Source organism: Phacochoerus africanus, chromosome 2 (assembly GCF_016906955.1).
Source record: "Phacochoerus africanus isolate WHEZ1 chromosome 2, ROS_Pafr_v1, whole genome shotgun sequence".
Classification (NCBI taxonomy): Eukaryota; Metazoa; Chordata; class Mammalia; order Artiodactyla; family Suidae; genus Phacochoerus; species Phacochoerus africanus.
In genome coordinates, this window is record NC_062545.1 from 237,592,149 (window position 1) to 237,608,527 (window position 16,379).

Here is a 16,379-nt window from a genome sequence, read left to right on the forward strand (position 1 = left end):
GTACCCAGGAAGGAAGGAGGAACTGACAAGAGTGAATTGTAACCTGGCAGCCTGACAGCAGGAACAGAACGTGCACACAGGAACCCAGAAAGCCAAGCTGAACTACCACCCCCACAAATCCTGGGAATATCATTACACCACAGCCCAGGATGACACTCGGCTTCATAATGATGACCCTGAGTTAGCAAGGAGAGCTGAAGTCATTCTGCAAAAGTGGTTAAAAGCAAGGCCCCAGGTGAGTCCTTATGCTTATTACCAAGAGGCATGTGCCAGAGTGCCCATCGCAGCAGGGTATGTGAGGGCCACACAGCAGAAATGACCCAAGTGGCCACAAAGAGAAAAATGGATGAATAAATTGTGATAGCTTCACACAGTGATCACTCTACAGCAATGAAAATGACAGATCTACAACTGCAAGTTCACAATCATAATGTTGAGTGCAAGAAGCCAAACCCATGTAGTAAAGAAAAGAACGGGCACAACATCGTGACTGGGGGTCCGGGAGGGGCTGAAGTGACTGGACGGTAGAACAGGGGCTCCTAAGTAATATGCAGTGTCTTGATCTGGATGCTGAAAATGCAGGCATTCCATCTGTGAAGATTCAGCAAGCGGCTCATCAAGCTCTGTGCCTTTTTCTGCATGTGTCTCTGAAGAACACATTCAGAAAATACTACACAGTATACTTGACGGAAGATAAATGTCTTACCTTCATGGTGAATTCAATTAGGAACACTCCACAACTCAGATTTCAAGTCACCAGAGGCAACCCCAGGCAAAATTTGAAGCACGTGATATTTATCTTTTCTACCTCAGTTCCAGATTTTTTTTCTGGGGCTTTTCTACCTTTTTGTCAGGGAGGGCATCCCACAGCATATGGAGTTCCCAGGCCAGGGGGCCAGGGACTAGATCTGAGCCAGAGCTGCAATGCCAGATCCATCAACCCACTGTGCCAGGCCTGGGATCGAACCTGTGTCCTGGCACTGCAGAGATGCCACCAATCCCAATTCCCTGTCTACCTTTTTAAAAGCAAATCCTCACCAAACGTGGTCACAAACACCCTCACTTCTCATTTCCTCAGCAGAGTTTAAGACATGCACAAATCTTCCAGGGATCCGTTAAAATACAGATGCTTCAGTGGGTCTGTGGTGGGGCCTAGAGTCAGAATGCCTAGAAAAGCTCCCAGGTATGGCCAATACTGCTGGTCTGAAGCCTCCAGCTACACAGCCCGAGAAAAAATGCAATTTACAACCAGTGTCTGCCAAGCTCCTAGGAGCTGTAATGCCTGGTCCCGGGAATATAAGTGTGGAACTTGTGGCTTTATTATGGCTGAGTTTTAGGACCAGTATCTGGTGGACCAGTCTGGACACCCCTGTACCTCGGACTGCATCATTGTTAGCAGCTACCAACTCAGGGACAAAAACTAGTGGCCGGGGACAGTCAAGTAAGAACCTGCTCCTCCTCTAGGGAGTTTGTGTACTGTTTCTCATTAAAATTTCACCTTTGGACTTCCTAGCATGACCGTTCCACAGCATTTGCAGAGGGGAGGAAGGGAGAGAGAGGGAGGAGGGAAAGGAAGAAAGGGGGCGGGGGGAGGCCAGCACTCAGACTGCTGGGGAAGTGCAGCAATGAGAAGTGCTGGCATGACTTGCCAGGTGGCTGAAGCTGCTTAAACCCAAGATATCTCTTCAAGGGGCTGAGCATGAAGCTAAAGCTATTTTGATGAAGATTGGAGCGTGAGAACAGAGGGATAGACACCAGGGTGAATAAGCCCTCTTCTCCCAGGGGGGCATCTCAGAGCCTGAACACAGGGAGAGCAAGCCTGTTCTTGGCAGATAGAAAAATGTTAATAACTTTAAAGCTGTCCCAGAAATTTGGTTATGTGGTTTTGAAATGTTTAGGCCCTTGGAAGGGGTACAAGGGTAATATAACATATGCATAGGGATTTTTCCAGATTCAAATAAATACCTGAAAATTTTCTAGAGCATATTTGATAAGACAGAAGCAATCAAAGATGCTCTCTGATCTCTCCAAAACTGATTCCCATACCATCAGGAATCTCAAAACTAGAGTATCTGAAATATATTTTTAGCAGCTGCAATGGTTAATTTTATATGTCAATGTGGCTAGGCCACAGTGCTGAAATATTTGATCATACATGTCTGTGCCATTAAGCTCTTTTGTACATGAGGTTAACATTTCAATCAGCTAGACTCCTGAGTAAATCAGATTACCATCCATAATGTGGGCAGGCCTCATCCATTGAGTTTGAAGATATTTAAATGAAGATCAACCACCCCCCAAGGAAGAAGGAATTTTGCCAGTCCGCTGCCTTTGGACTTGAACTGCTATATCAACTCTTGTCTGGGTCTCCAGCCTGCCAGTCCACCCTGCACATTACAGACTTGCAGCCTCCACAATCATGCAAGCCAATTCCCTAAAATTAATACACACACACACACACACACACACTCACACATCTTATTACTATGAGATTGTATTACTTATTACTTGTTACTATGGAGAGCCCTACCTAACACAATGACCTAAATCATCATACTTTATTGGGGTTAATCACATAAACCAAGTACCAGCTTCACAGTGAATATATGTGCTTCAAAGAGTTGAGTAAAATTATTCATCTTACCTAGTTGAATAAGTTGAATTCAATAAGAACTGAATTCCTATTCAGCTGCTGAATAAGAACTTCAATTTTAAATATTATTCAACAGAATAGTTCACTTTTTAAGGGCCCAAATGCTCACCTATAATGTAACATTTTAATTCTTGCCAGGGTTCATTAGGATTGTAACGGCCTAATAGATCTGAGGACTTTTGTGAATAGATTTCAGCCTGAAGACAGCTTATGCACTATAATCTCTTAAGAAAGAGGCAATGCATTATCTTTTTGTTTGTTTGTTTGTTTGGCCTTTTTAGAGCCATACCCACAGCATACAGAAGTTCCCAGGCTAGGGGTCGGATCAGAGCTGTAGCCACCAGCTTACACCACAGCCACAGCAATGCGGGATCCAAGCAGCATCTGCAACCTACACCACAGCTCATGGCAATGCTGGATCCTTAACCCTCTGAGCAAGGTCAGAGATCAAACCCGCATCCTAATGGATACTAGTTGTTTTTGTAACCTCTGAGCCATGATGGGAACTTCCTGCATTATATTTTTAGACCAACATAAACCTCTGGATCTGTACACACAGAATCGATCTAACAGTCATTTCTGGCTTGGTGCCTTGCATTAGCCTCCCATGAATCTGTATTCAAGACGAGGACTGCTCTGCCACAGTACATGCTCCTATAGCATCAATGAGCTTGTCCCCTAGGTCAAGAGGTGAATGATGCAAAAGCAGAAGTTGCATTTCCCAACATGCCGCGCTCTGAGCCCAAGTAACAGAATATTAGATTTTTCTGGAATGCAAATTCTGTATTAGAGCAGAAATGCATGCACTATAATTTATTCATTAACATCCCCAAGCTAACCGTATCTACCAGACTGAAGTACATGCTATGCCAACAGATCCCCAAGGAGGAAAAGAAAAAGCATTTGCATCACAAATACAAACACTAGTTTATGGCATGTCCGTCAGGAAATATGATATATGAAAGCCCTAAAACATGGATTTTCTAAGCAAATGTCAGTTGACGCCTCAGAAATTCTTCCATCTCAGTCAGAGCAGACTGTAACTTTGTTCTATAGGACTGTGTCACATCAGGGGATAAAATCACACAGACATCAAGCCTAAGGAGAGAGGTAACCAGTCAGCATGTGCTGCTACAACCTCCCACGACCCTCTCCCTCAGGACCAGCAGTCACAGGAGGCTCGTGGCAGGGGACATTTCCACCACAGCGTTCAGATTTCAGAATGACTAACACATTTACACTTTTTAGTTTTCTAACCATACATTTAGAAAAACCACTCCAGGGAGTTCCCGTTGTGACGCAGCAGAAACAAATCCAACTAGGAAGCATGAGGTTGTGGGTTTGATCCCCAGCCTCGTTCAATGAGTTAAGGATGTGGAGTTGCCATGAGCTGTGGTGTAGGTCGAAGATGCGGCTCAGATCTGGCGTTGGCCAGCAGCTGTAGCTCTGATTGGACCTCTGGCCTGGGAACCTCCATATGCCGCGGGTGTTGCCCTAAAATAACAAAAACAAAAACAAAAACAAAAACAAAAAAAACACTCTAGGTCAGAGACACCATTACAACAAAATGGCCACTTGAGCATGCTCCACAATTGCATAGTCGTATCCAAAAGCAGCAGAATACACATTCCCCTCAAGCGCACATGGAACATTCTCTAAGCCTGACCACATTCTGGGATACAAATTAAGCCTCACTAACTTTAAGAAAACTTAAATCATATCACGCATCTTTTCGAACCACAAGGCTATACGACTGGAAGTCGACAACAAGTAAAAAACTGCAAAAAACACAAACTCGTGGAGACTAAACAACATGCTACTAAACAACCAATGGACCACTGAAAAAATCAAAGAGGAAATTTAAAAATACCTAGAAGCAAATGACAACAAAGATACCACACTCCAAAACCTATGGGATGCAGCAAAAGCATTTCTAAGAGGGAAGTTTATAGCAATACAACCCACCTCAGGAAATAAGAAAAAGCTCAAATAAACAACCTAACTTTATCTTTACTTCATCAAAAGCAGCCAATGAGAGAAAAGACCTAAAGTTAGCAGAAGGAAAGAAATCAAAAAGATCAGAGCAGAAATCAATGAAATATAAATGAAGAAAACCATAGAAAAGATCAATCAAACTAAAAGCTGGTTCTTTGAAAAGATCAACAAAATTGATAAATCCTTAGCCAGACTTATCAAAAAAAAAAAAAGAGAGAGGACTCAAATCAATAAAATTAGAAGTGAAAAAGGAGAAGTTACAACGGACATCACAGAAATACAAAGGATCATCAGAGACTAATACATGCAACTATATGTCAATAAAACAGAAAACCTAGAAGAAATGGACAAATTCTTAGAAAAGTACAATCTTTCAAGACTAAACCAAGATGAAATAGAAAAGATGAATCGACAAACCACAAGTACTGAAATTGAAACTATGATTTAAAAACTTCCAACAAACAAAAGTCCAGGACCAGATGGCTTCACAGGTGAAATCTATCAAACATTTAGAGAAGAGCTAACACGTCTTCTTCTGAAACTATTCCAAAAACTTGCAGAGGAACGGACACTCCCAAATTCATTCTATGAGGCCACCATCACTCTGATACCAAAACCAGACAAAGATACCACAAAAAAAGAAAATTACCGGCTAATTTCACTGATGAACATAAATGCACAATTGCATAGTCATAAATGATCACAAGGGAGTATCATGGCTGAATATTCCCAAAAATGCCCCAAAAATAAGTTTTGAAAAACGTGAGCAGACTGGATGCCCTCAGAGTATGTATGGTGGGAGGGAGCAATCAGCATGTAATTACCTTGAGTGTTTCTGCTCAGTCACCGAAAAACAACAGGTGCAACCCTTGATGGAGCCTGTATTTGGGCAACACTTGATGGAGCCTGTGTTTGGGACTGATCCAAAAAGACACAAGACACAGAGCTTTTGTGGCTGTCCCAATTTATCATCTCTGTAAAAAAAGAAGTTTCATGTGTTCATAATGTTTGCTTTTCTTATGGTGAAGAAACATGTAAAATGAAATCTATCTTCTTCATAAACATTTTTGGGGGGCACCGCACCTGAAGCATGTGGAAATTCTGGGCCCAGGGATTGAATCCGAGTGGCAGCTGCAACCTACACCTCAGCAGAGGCAACATCAGATCTTTAACCCACTATGCTGAGCCGGGGACCAAACCCACACCTCAGCAGTGACCTGAGCCGCTGCAGAGATAATGCTGGATCCTTAACCACGGTGCCACAGCAAGAACGCCTTCACAAACCCTGAAGAAAAGTGTTGTTGCCAACACACACATTACGCTATACAGCACTTTATCTCTGGAGCTTTTTCATATTAAACCACTGAACCTCCATAACCCACAGAACAGTGATCCCTGACCCCTGGCAACCACCACTCTACTTTCTAAGAGTTGGCTGCTTTAGATATCTCATAAAGTAGAATTATACGTTATTGGTCTTTCCGTACCTTGAATATTCCACTTCGCATAATCTTCTCAAGGTCCATCTATGTTGTCACATGCCACAGAAAGTCGTTCCTTTTTTAAAGCCAAGTGACATTCCATTGTATGTATATACCCCATCGTGTTTATCCATTCACCATTCATCTGTCAATGGACACTTACGCTGTTTCCACCTCTTGGCTATTGTGAACACAGCTGCAGTGACGATGGGAGTACAGGCATCTCTTCAAGATCCTGGTTTCAATTCTTTTGGATACACATGCAGAAGTGGGAGGGTGGATCATACAGCAGTGCCATTGCTAACTTTTTTTAGAAGAGTCTCCATACAGTCTTCCATAGTGGCTGCACCACTTCACATTCCGACACTGTATAAAAGCTCCTATTTCTCCACATCCTCATAGCACTTATTATCTTCTCTGTTTTTGATAAGGGCCATCCGAACAGGTATGAGGCGGTATTTCATTGTGGTTTTGATCTGCATTTCTCTGGCAGTTAGTGAGGTTGAGGATTTTTTCATCCCCATCATTTTTTCTTTTTTTTTTCTTTTTTTTTTTTTTTTTTTGCCTGAAGGACAAAATTTTCCAACAATGAAAGGAAATACCACTGTGGTACCCAAAAACACGACCTCTCATCACCCAACTCCCTTACTCTGAATCAAAAATCATTCCATTCCAATTGATTTTTTTTATATGTTTTAAAACTGTGACAGACAAGAACGTGCAGCTTCAAGTGAAGAAAAAGAAAAACATTAGGGTAAAAGGTGTTCTGGACACCTGCGTGCTCAGCCTTCCTCCCCCAAGGACACACCAATCAGGGCAGCATACTCGGATGCAGAAAATATGGTACAGCAACATCTGCTGAGCCTTGAACAAGTTAACTCTAAAAATTCAAGAACATCCAAGAGCCAAAAAAAAAAAAAAAAGAGAGAGAGTAAAGATAGAAGATCTCCGAATCAATATACTACCCCACAAATTGGGAAGGGGAAGAAGTGGTATGATATGAAAGTTCTAAGTTAGGGTGTCACAGGACCCCGTGTTCACATGAACATGGACCTTCAAAGCAAGGTCACACCTGACACGTGAATTTACCAGGACATATTCACAGGTAGGAAACAGGGGCTGCAAACCTGAAAACAGTATCTTTTCTACCTCTGTGCTTTGATGTTCACTGAGTATGCAAAATGGGAAAATTCTACTTAAAATCTGGATTTTTTCACCATCCTTTCTAAGGTGGCATCACTGGCAACACTGGACCTACATCCTGCATGGAAGCAGCTGTCTGTACCCCCAAGTAGATGAAGCAGAGGCTGGTCCTGGGCCCCAACTCCACTCTACCAGGTCAATGTTACCTGCCTGGCCCCAGAGGCCTTGGAGTTTGTGAGCTTCCCGCCATTACATCAGACACAGCCCATGGGATGGCAAGAGATGGGAAGCTGGAGATAACCTGACCAGGGCCTCGACGCCCTCTTCCTGAAACTGTAAAACCACCACAAAAGATAAATGGAGATAACTTCTCTATTGACGAGAAAGAAGGCTCCCCGAATTCAGCTAATCTGCTTGATGTCTGACCTAGACTACCCACCCCGTGATTCTTCCTGGTCATTACTCACTGGTGCCTTTATCTCTGGAAAGAGAGCAACCGGCCAAGAAACATTGATTTTTTTTTTACTATTTTAAAGCAACCTCTTCCTTGCACAGTTCCAGGCACATGTGGATACAATGAAAAAAATGGGAGTTCCCATCGCAGCTCAGCAGTTAGTGAGCCCGACTAGCATCTATGATCCCTGGCCTCACTCAGTGGGTTAAGGATTCGGCATTTCCTTGAGCTGCAGTGTAGGTCACAGATGTGGCTTGGATCTCATGTTGCTGTGGCTGTGGTGTAGGCCAGCAGCTACAGCTCCGATTGGACCCCTGGCCTAGGAACCTCCATATGCTGTGGGTGCAGCCCTAAGAAAAAAAAAAAAAAGATTTTTAAATGAAGGAACAAATGACATAGGAAAAAGGTGAGAAGAGTTTCTTCTGTGGGCAAATGACAAAGATGACCCTTAGGACTGAGAGCAATTTAAGAACTTATTCCACAATATTATGGCCTCAGTTTAAATGAAGGACAAGATCAGTAAGCCAGGAAAAATGGAAAAACGAATGTTTTCAATCTTGTATAGTTCTAGCCCTTTTAGAAGTGTATTCCTCACACTTGATTAACATGTAGACCTTATTACTTATCTCCTATGGATTCCAGAGTTGATGTAAATATTGTTTATATCATGTTACTTAACTAGGAATAAACATAAACCAAATATAAACTCCTTATACTTATAGCTCCAAAATATTGAGCAACACACATTTGCAAAATCAGTGGAGTGAGAATTAGCAACATTCATTCAATCCAATAAGGGGTGCAGGTCTACTGAACCTACAGGCCCACAGTCAATGTTAATAACTTCTGGCAGCTTGTGTGCTGTGCTTTTGAGCCACACTTACAGGATCAAAACCCCATGCCCCCAACACTTTTCTACTGAGAACACGAACAGCTCAACACTTGGTGTCAGTCACTTTCAGTTTACATGGACATGTCGTTTACACTAAGCCACCAAAGTACCTTCCTCATTAGTCCATGAAGAGGAACATAGGGCTGCAGATGCCACACAGATGATCTGAAACGCAGAGTCAGGTTTGAAACGGCGTGGCCAAGACTGTCACGTAAGAGTCATCCTGGTGATTGCGAATGTGCTCAAATTAGTTTGTATTATATTATCAAATAATGATAACATAAAGGGAAAATGAAAATGTCCCGTCTCCCTAGATTCTCAAGTATACAAGTAGAGATTAGAAGGGCCCCTGATTTGACAAACACTCTTGACATGAAATGTCCATAGTCTGGAGTTGTACCCAGAGGTATTTTTCCATTTATTATGCTGCATCTCAGGTCCTTCAGGTATCAGAAACTCCTTTAAAAAGGTGAGACAATAAGCTCCTTGAAGGTCAGGGTCACTCCAGAGCCTGGGACACGGGCAGACACATGAATACTGAGGAATTAGAGAAAGAATTAAAGAAATATGTTTGAGCTACTTCATCTACATATCTTGTTTTTAGAAGATGTACAGTCTTAAGGTTTAAAATTCACTTTTATCTCTTTATGATTACTCTGACAAAAGTAGTTATAATTTGGAAGACCCCAAATATTTACCAGTTGAAGCAATGAAACTGTTTTTTGAGGAACTAATTTCAAAGAAATCATATGTGGAGTTCTTGTCATGGCACAATGGAAACAAATCCGACTAGGAACCATGAGGGTGCAGGTTCGATCCCTGGCCTTGCTCAGTGGGTTAAGGATTCGGTGTTGCCATGAGCTATGGTGTAGATCGCAGACGCCGCTTAGATCTGGCATTGCTGTGGCTATGGCTTAGGCTGGTGGCTACAGCTCATATTCAACCCCTAGCCTGGGAACCTCCATATGCTGCAGGTATGGCCCTAAAAAGACAAATAAATAAATCATATGTTTGGCTCCATCATTACAGTTCTTCTCTGGGAAATAGCGTTTACTTTCCATTTTATGACATGACGAAACCAACAGGGTCAGACAGGAGTAGCCCAAACACCCACGATGGATCATCTCTTCCCATTTCTCCCTCCCATCCATGTACTGAAGTCAGGTGCTACCTAAGCTTGAACAAGCTACACATGAAGCAAGAACACATATATATTCTTAGGAGAAAAAAGCAGAATCACTACAGTATCTTAACCTCTTCCATCATCTAAAAGCTTTCTCTCCCTGGTCAGCCTGCAGACTTTAAGACCAATTAGCCTGATCCAGCTGCTTCCATTTTACAAATGAAAGAAGATCCTGTGACCAGGGAAGAAACAGGTAAAGACATTTATATGCTCCAAGTGACAGGAGGGAAATGACTGTGAATTTGAACTGGAAGGCCAGGGTACCTTTCTGGGGCCAGGAAGTCAAAAAGAAATGACCATCGAGATGAGATTCAAATATCAGAAACAGAAGAGTCCTGCAAGTAGAGCTCATAAAAACAAAGCCACACACAGGCTCTTTCAGGGGGCCCAGGAGCAAGGTTTGGAAGGTCTGAGGTAGAGCTGTTGTTTTAGCAGACAGGTTTCTCCCACTCAGCAGCGGGGCAATGACACAAGTAACTGTGACAGAGGATGTGTTGAAGAGAAAAAAACAAAAAGCAACAGACCCGCAAGAATTTAAAAATATATACATAGATAAAGACAGACAAAGGTAGATATATATCTTGACATAGCTATAAATACATAGCTATGTCTCTCAATCTGTATTTATAGATACATCTCCAGTTCTGAAAGCACAAAAGGCAGAGTATCTCTGGAAAGCCCGTGGCTAGCACACTGATAGGCACCAAAGCCTGTGCCAATAATAAGCACCACACACAGTCAAAAACACCTCTGAACCTCTTCCGGGACTGAGATTCAACCTACCATCATGTCTTAAGGTTGAAACAAATCTTTATCACCTTGGACAAATACCAGATATCACCGGCCATTTAAATGAAAATATATATGTATATACTTATCTTCAAACACTGTAAACACAGTCCAAAAGCATCCAGATGCTCACACATGGAAGATACTCAAGAGCTGAGATCAAACAGGGACGAGCTGGTTTAACGCTCACAACTCAAGCTGCCTCGGGGCCATAAACCCATAAACTCACTGAGTACGAAGAGACGGGAAACAGAGACACTAACCTAATCAATCAATGGATGTCTCTTTGTCTGCCTGCCTCCTCTCACCCTGTCCCCCTCTCTCACTCCCTGTCTCCAGACCACTCTCTGTGTCTATCTCTCTCTCTCTCTCTGCATCCATCTCTCCTCTCTCCCCTTCCTATCCTGCCAAGCACCATATCATGCAGGTGAAGCAACTGTACTATGACAAAAGAAGATCCTCAGAGGAAAAAGCCCTCAAGTGGAACCCAAGAAAGGGAAATGTGAAGGGAACCCTGACCAGTGCTGACACTATGCCTCTGCCTACTGGTAGATACATGTTTTTAACCTACTTAAGTAGGATCGGTGCTCAACTGTTGCTCTTTTCCTCTCTATTTTAGTAATCTTTACACAGCATTCTGATAACACATACACAGGTCGCATAGGGATAGTTTTGGTTTTTCTCAATTAAATCTCTTGATTCTAAATTATTCAACAAAAGATTCTTCTTCGATGTTGTATGCATAAAAAAGGCACAACCCATGTGCAACAGCTGACCACAGAGGTCCACTTCTGGGGCCTGAACAATCCCAGCCCTGTTTGGCAAGTCGCCCTAACCCTTGTTACACTAGAGGCCCCCACCCCGGGTCTGTCCCTGATCTGGCTCTTGCGGCAAAACTGGTACCCTGTCACAAACTCACTGTGGTTCCAGTAACAGCTGGACCCTCGTGTTTCTGTTTCTGAGAATGTGGGGCTCTAAGTTAATTTATCAGAGTGAGTCAGTCCACAAATGACACTCAAAATCACTACAAATGGAAGTGAGAAAATTCTGAAAAGCTTCAGCTCTGACTGGAGGATAAATTCTGTCATGCCCCCGCGTTGGTCAAACACCCAATGCACAGGCACACCACACACTCTCCTTCTCTGCTTGCCAATCTCAGAACACACCAACTCTTCCCAGGAACTTGGAAGCATAGGGAAGGAACCAACCAAAGAAATGGAAAGAACACACATGGCACAAACCAACTGCATTCTCAGTATACGAAGCAAGAACAAGCTTATTTGATTTATTCAGCAAATATTTATCGAGTACATTTATTGAGTACCTGGGGGTACAAACCTCCCTTTGACCAAGATAATGCCCGTAGCACCAGAAATTAGCCAAGCTAGGTTATTACAAGTCCACTCATTGTTTCTTCCAAGACATTATCTCCCCACTTTATGGAATTTTTTTTTTTTTTTTACCAGATACAATTCTCCTTGGGGAATTCTCTTGTGTAACTACACTGCCATGCCTTCACCTACTGGCTGACCTAGTTCCAGCTTACTAGGAAGGGCTGAGGGCCCATCCTGACCCTCTGGACCATTTACACCTGCCCGGCTCAGGTTAAAGGGTCACATGACTGTTTAGGATGCTCCCCTCCCCAGCCTTTAAGAAAAAGAGTCCCTCAGTTTTCTAAGAGAAAACGAACTTAAGAATGTGTTAACACATCCCAGAGACCATTTTTTATTCTTTCACAACGCAGTATTATTTTCTAATATCACAATTATTCATGACCGAAGCGCTTAACCCAAATGGGCTGCGTATTTTGATCTAAGAGCTTGAATGATCTATGCAATGGAAATCACCACCACATTTTGCCCCTACAGGAACCAAGCATTCTCATAAGTGTCATCAGTTCTCCTCAAACTGTACATGAATACCCTCCAGGATAGGAAGGGACAGGGAAGACAGAACACCAGGTGGGAAACTAAGCCACCAGCTGAAGTAGCACACATTCCCAGAGAGACGATTCTTCCCCTGGAAGAAAATATAATACTTTATGTTCAAACAAGCCTCAGTATATTACAGAGTAAAATGAAGAAATATGTGATTTTTTTTAAAGATTAAAAACTCAACACTTCAAAGAAAGTTCCTGCTTGCAGGCAGTCTGTCAGGCTATGCTCACACTACATGGAGTTTCCTGCAAAAAAGTCTCTGGCCTTTACAAATTCTTCAAGGAAGTTTCAAGTGTTTCCCCCACACTGTGAACTTGTTGAGGGCATAAACTACATCTCCTGCTTTCCTTTGTCCCCAGGGACCTAGGACAGTAAGACAGTGCCTGGCACAAAACAGGCACTCAGTAATGTTTGCAGGATTAATTTGGCTTAATAATGGCAATGGCACTGTCAATAATAAAGGGTCTTAATCACATTTGAATGGGAGGGAGGGAAGGTGAACAGCTGTAGGAGGAAGTGGAAGAGAAGCAACCCAATTTACCAAAACAGCTAACAGCTGCCATGGTTACAATCCGAAGCAGCAACTCAGTTCTATCCCACTTAAACAAGTATAGGATGGCAAATACTGTGCTTGTTAATCTCGAAGAAGATGGGGACACAAATCTACCAGGTGATACCAGTGCCATTAAATCTAATAACTTCTGACGAGTTGGAAAGGCACTGTGATAAGAATGTCCCCAATAACATTAAGCCTGGTTTATATGCTAATGTACGAAGGTCATTTTGGTCATTTAAAGATTAAATGTCAAATATATGCTGCTGAGACTTGACAACTCTGAAAAGTAGTTCAGTATGTGTGTGTGTGTGTGTGTGTGTGTGTGTGTGTGTGTGTGTGTGTAAAACATGAGAGTAGGCTCACTCTCTTTTTTCCTAATATCGTTACCTTTTTAGCTAGCTGGACCTAACCAAGTTACAGATGAAAGATGATTCAAAGTATATTTCCTACAGCAACTTTTAAGTTTTTCTACTTCCCTGGTGGAGACACTGCTTTTTTTTTTTTGGCTTCTTTTAGGGCTGCACCCGAAGTATATGGAAGTTCCCAGGCTAGGGGTTGAATCAGAGCTACAGCTGCCAGCCTCCTCCACAGCCACAACCATGCGGGGATCTGAGCCATGTCAGCAACCTACACCACAGCTCACAGCAACACCAGATCCTTAACCCACTGAGGCCAGGGACTGAACCCTCATCCTCATGGATCCTAGTTGGGTTTGTTAACCGCTGAGCCATAAAGGGAACTCCGACACTGCATTTTTATGCATTTGTAAACAACAGAAAAGATGGGTATCACACCCACTTTCTAGACACCATCCCTCTTATTCTGCAATGAATCACTTTCCATATCGAACACTTCCTGAACTTTCAAAAACTGAGGGAGAAGCTGAGCAAGCAGAGGAGGCAGTGAGGACTCCCAGCCCTGCAGGTCACTGCTGCCTTCTGGAGCTATTTCCTTTTCTTAGCCTTAGGTCTCAAATACATGAACTGCCAACCAAAATGATGCCTTTCAGATATGCCTAATAATAACACCCTCAGAGATTCATAAAATGTCAATGAATATCCAGAGGGCAAAAAAAAATGTTATAGTATGAACACGTTGACAGCACCTGAGGAAGAAGTGAAACTAGCTCGATATACCCTGACTCCAGGAAGAGACAGAAGCAAATTAACCTCAGTAAAACCTGAGTATATTTCTCTCCATGCCCTGAATCTGCAGGCATCCCCTTTCACCTGAGAATTAAGTAATTTGATGTTATCTCTGTGGGAGCTATGAGAGTTTATCATAATTTGTCATTTTATTCTGTGGTATAAAAACCTAAGAATTTTTCAGCTCACAACATCTGGGATTAAGTGCTGCTCTTTTATTAACTGGGCAAGTACTTTAGGTTTTAAGTCTAAATTTCTCCATCAGAGATAGGAAAGTCTATGGGCCCAAGGTTATTCTGAAAATTAAACGAATGAACTTGTAAAATGTCTAGCACATAGTAGGCATCAATGAATATTTGTGCAGGAATACAAATGCACAATTGTCTTGTTTTCTACATAGTAGCAGGAAAACAACAAATACAAAAACTACAATAGAGAATGCCAAATTAACTAACAGGTGGGCTCCACTACTATCACCGCTTAGGGGTGCCCTCTGGGTGCAGCCTGGAGGCCTGGAGCAGCCCGTGATTTAAGTCACTGAGAACTGGGGAGCACTTTTAACCTTTTATCGCAGAAGAATCTCCGGACGCTGCGGTTTTCACACTGACCTGTGTAACAAAGTGCCTTTTGCAAGACGGCTCAGATATGAGCAATGAAAACTGTCTCCTAAACTCTAACACTAAAGGATCTCATCTTGGAAAAGTTAAAGGAGTCGGTGAATGAAGAAAAGAAGCAACTTAGAGTAGGGTCCAGTGGGTCTCCGCACTTCGCAGTAAGAGGGAGAGATGGCCGCACTCCAGGCAGGGCAGGAAGCACCTGCTCTCCAAACCACACACCTACCTAGAGATGAACTTGGCCTCGTTCCCGAGTCGCGCCTGGAAATCCTGCCAAGCTCCGCCCAGGCTCACCGGGTCCCAAGGGGCGGCCAGCGCCGCCGCCAAGTGGTCGTCCCCCTCGTAGTCTTTGCTGTCTCCGGGGTCCAACACCGCCGGGGCCGCGATGAGCACTAGTTCTCGCGGCCCCTGCCCAGGCACTGCCCCCAGCGCACGAACTCTTGGCAGGGGCGGGCGCTGAGCCACTGGAACACGGCCTCTGCGTTCACCGTCCACACCTGCAGCTCCGTTCACCGCGGGCTGAACTCCTCACGCTCCTGGCACCCCGCGCCGTCGCATCGCAGACGGCGAAGGCGGAGCGCAGCCGAGCCAGTTCCTCCAGGTCTTCGTCCGCCTCCGTCCTTTCTGGAGTGCAACGGCGCGCGTGGCCCGCTCTGGCTAGGCGACAGCGGGGAGACTGGGGCCACCTGACGCCGCAGGGAGCCGCGGCGAGTTCGGCGAGTCGGGCTCTCTAGACCAATGGCTGTTATGTCCGGGCAGGGCGAGACTCCTGGATGGGTCAGGAAGGTGCCCTCCAACGCGGCACTGCGCTCAGCCGAGCGGTATGGGCGCGCTCCTGTCCCTTCGCAAGGCGTAGCAGTGCCCGCCCAAGACTGAGCGCCCCTTGCGGCCGCACGCGTCTACCCCCAGGGGCCGACTCTGCCTTGAGTAGTAGGAGGAGAGCCCAGCTCGGGTTCCCACACCTCAGGGAGCCCGGCTGTGCTTTACGCATGGGGCTTTGGAGCCCGGGTCTGGGAAATCTGAGAGTTGGAGGGGTTAGGCTGGGAGTCGGAAGTAGCATTGTCAGGACCTTTGGGGCTTACAATGCTCCCGTCAATGAACTTAGTCCTGAGCGTAGGGCGCTAATTAACCGAATGAACAGAAAAGGGAAAAGAAGGTAGGAGTAGGATTCCAAATTGGTTGACGTTATTCTTTTCTGATTTCGGAAAATTGGGTAACTTCTCACAGACCAAAGTACAAGATTTACCAGAAGACCTCATTCTCTAATATTACTGGCTTTCTTTAATGCATGTCCGTCCAACTAAGTTAAGGCACAGTAGGAATCACAAAGACCTTCGAATCGTCAGATAGAAATAAATGTTCTCATTCCTTGTCTCCTCAACCTAAGAGGAAATTAATAACCAAAATCCTTGGCAGGCAGCAATTTTTTTTTTTGGCTTTTTGGCTTTTTGGCTTTTTGGCTTTTTGCTGTTTCTTGGGCCGCTCCCGCGGCATATGGAGGTTCCCAGGCTAGGGGTCGAATCAGAGCTGTAGCCAC

General features: G+C 43.9%; 1 pseudogene; it reads right to left on the reverse strand.

The window, feature by feature from the left end:
- LOC125120831 (ras and EF-hand domain-containing protein-like) overlaps nt 1–15,833 on the reverse strand; it is a 61,890-nt pseudogene extending 46,057 nt beyond the window's left edge.
- Between the last annotated feature and the right edge of the window lie 546 nt (nt 15,834–16,379).